This window comes from Camelina sativa, chromosome 8, assembly GCF_030686135.1.
Source record: "Camelina sativa cultivar CO46 ecotype springtype chromosome 8, ASM3068613v1".
Classification (NCBI taxonomy): domain Eukaryota; kingdom Viridiplantae; phylum Streptophyta; class Magnoliopsida; order Brassicales; family Brassicaceae; genus Camelina; species Camelina sativa.
In genome coordinates, this window is record NC_141887.1 from 11,431,361 (window position 1) to 11,434,670 (window position 3,310).

Below are 3,310 nucleotides of genomic sequence, written 5' to 3' on the forward strand. Positions count from 1 at the left end.
ATCTTCCCATTCGAAATCTGACATGAGCCATTTGTGTTTCCTAGAACTTCCACCTTCCATCACAATTTCTGAAAAAAATATTTATGAAAAGCTTTAAACTTCCAAACCAAGAATTCAGGATACGAAAAAATTTAGTAAATATCGATTGAGATCTTACCACAAGGATATGGATGATAACAAAAGCCAAATGGTCAAAAAATTATTAGAGAGACGTAGAATGCTTAAATATTTTTTTTAATAGCCGCGAAGGCTTTCATATTGGCGTAAATTAAGGCCATGCCCATCTAAGTTAACCAAGATTAACCGTCGATTCTCTTTGTCGAAATTAAGAGTAAAGTTTTATTAAGTTAAACTCAAACTTTTAAGATATATATATTAGTAAAATAATGATATTAGATTAAAATTGTAGTAAAAAAAAATAATCATTACAAACATAACTAAACACGAATATTTCATGTTCAAATTTTAACAAAATATTATTTAAAAGTCTAAAACAACAGTAGTAAAGTGAACATAATAAGAAACATTGAGAAGTGGAACTATAGTCATCTACTCGAACCACAGTCTCAATCTTTATCTTCATTGTCTTCATCACTGGAATCAATGTCTAGCCAGCGCCTGTAAAAATTGAATAATTCAAGTTTAAAATTCCCGCATAATTTTGTTCATACTAAATTTATTCAATTTATTATATTAACAACATTACATCATATCGCCAGTATTAAATCCATCAATTTCATCTTCAAAAATGACCTTCGAACATTGTAGCTGAGACATCAGACATTGGATACCTAGCAAAGTAGAATTTAAGTAAGAAAATGATAGTTTCGAGTGGTATATAAGACTATTTAACAATACTTTCGTAAACAGAGATCCTCCAAAACAGAAGAGTACACACCATGTTTAAAAATCGCTAGGCGCTAGTCGGGCGGTGGATGAGGGCCTAGCGATTAGTTGATTAATCGAGAATTATATGGGGATTAATCAGGGAATAGTTTTAGGGTATTTTAAATATTTTTTATAATAAATATTAACATTATAAGTTTTAGTGGTTATATATTTCCTTTGCGAGTGAATAGTTTAAACTTGGCACAGCACAGTCGGTATATAACCTGTTTGTAAGGTGGTGTTACACTGTTCGAATCTTACTGACTCCATTTTTTCCCTTTTTCGACATTTTATTAATAAAGGGCAAAAATGTCATTTTCAGATCATCTTCTTCCCATGATTTTTTATTAACCTGCAACCCTAGTTTATGGCCGCTAGTGAGTTAATAACTTGTTTTTCATCGATTTTTTTCTCCAGTTCAACCGTTTTTGATGACCAAATATTAGATCCAACATCTATCATCCTATTTTCAGCAAAAAAATCGATTTATTCCAATTTTCCGATTTTTAACCGATTATAGGAAAATCCCGGCGGTGGTGCTCCACCGAGCGATAAAACGGCGCCTCGGCGGGCTCGGCGGCCGCGTTTTAAAACAGGGAGTACACATTATTGATTGATTAGAAAAGGTAGGGGAAGAAATTTTTTTTTTTCCGTTTCTCGAGAAATGCAGTACAAACAGAACCAACAACAACACATTCAATCTCTAGGCCACTTAAAAAAAAAAATTGATTGTATATAAGTTAAACAACCAGTAAATAGATTATATTTTTAAGAATATCGAAAGTTTCGAATATTATCTTACTTGTGTTCAAGGATAATGAATGTCACAACTTCATTCTCTGAAATGTAGCCATTTTGATGTTCAAGGAAATCAATTGTCTGAGGCTTGTTTACGTGTGACAGCATTCCCATGACATCTAACATAAAATAAAATTCCAACGAAAAAACAACAATATAAAAAAACAAAAGAAAGTCATCATCTTTAAAATAGAATAGCATCACATAAGAACAGATTTATTAAGTTTAGTTGAATATAAAAACTTACTTACACAGCGGTTCTTCTCTTCAGGCGTCGAATTATTCATTCTCAATGCCTCATAAAAAAAGGATAAAATTGTCAGTACTTCGCACATATGTTAGGATCATTTTTGTTTTATCCTGGATCAGGATCTGAAACGGATGGTTTGAGTTCCTAAATGATTGTTGACCTTCAATCACTAAAAATCCAGTAATCTCGTACCAGTCTCCTTCCTTGATTTTTCCATAGTATCTTGATACATAAAGATCCGCATCTATCTTGGCATCAATCCTATTTCCCTATAATAGAAACACAATTTAGCATTTAACTGTTTTATTTTTGTTGTACATCTCATTTGGTATTTGAAAATAATTACGGCAAATTGGGAATAGGAAGAAGAATTACCCTCTCGTCTACCAAAATCAAACTTTGATAAAAAGGCTGTCCTTGAATAAAATGAGGTGGCCATTCTCTAAGAATTTTCACAGCAACTTCCGGGTTATGTAACATCGGATTCAGATCTTTTACGTACAGCACCATCCTGCTTGGCAATTGTTTTCCTTTTTTTTCGAGTATTTAGAAGCAAGAAGAAGTTTCAGAGAGAAGTTTCAAATATTATAGTAACTTATTTGTAGTTCATATATTCATAAACTAAAGAAGATAAGGATTATAAGAATAAGAGTTCTAGATTTGTGTGGATTGTATAAAAACCCGTGGTCTACACAGGGAAAGCTGCATGTGTCTCTGTTCGATAAGAATGAACAATATTTTATTTTTAAAATAAAATACTTTATTTTAAAAATTTTAATTTGACGGTTGAAACTCTAAATTTTAAATTGCATGTCTGTCTTTGCATTATTCAACTTGCATGCTGACATCTTTTTATTATCATGCATTGGCCTTTCGTATATTTGTTACGGTTTTTGTTGAAACTTTATTGGAAACTTCAAAGTCTTTGTCTTTACATTTTTTTCTAAGTATTTAATATGTAGATATTTTTATCAAAATAATGATAAAAGAATAATCTTATGGTTAATTTAACCATAAATCAATATATGTAATAAATTTAAACTGTTATCTATTTAAATTCAAAAAATTAGAATCCATCTATCATTTAAATAGAAAATAATTAAAACCCCCTAAAATCCATAATAAGCCAAAACAAAATAAGGAAATCGTCAGTCTTCTATTTGCGAGTCCTCTTCCTTGGTCTCATATAAATTAGTTAATTAATACATGAAAAAATATATAAACGAATTTCTAGAATGTTTTCATCTAATATATAACATGAACAGAGATGATAATCTTACAGTTCCATCATTTTCGACTCATCTGGAATTTGCGGATTGAGTATTATTTGCTTACAAATTGTATAAGATATACTTCTTTTTCCTGCAAAGTTAA

General features: G+C 30.6%; 1 long non-coding RNA gene across 1 annotated transcript; it reads right to left on the reverse strand.

The window, feature by feature from the left end:
- Positions 1–506: 506 nt before the first annotated feature.
- On the reverse strand, positions 507–2,451 carry LOC104707061 (uncharacterized). Its single transcript, XR_015564777.1, has 6 exons — positions 2,312–2,451; positions 2,129–2,205; positions 1,934–1,982; positions 1,691–1,805; positions 707–791; positions 507–618 (listed from the first exon to the last, which is right to left on the reverse strand). It is a non-coding gene; the product is annotated as an uncharacterized LOC104707061 (long non-coding RNA).
- Positions 2,452–3,310: the final 859 nt, after the last annotated feature.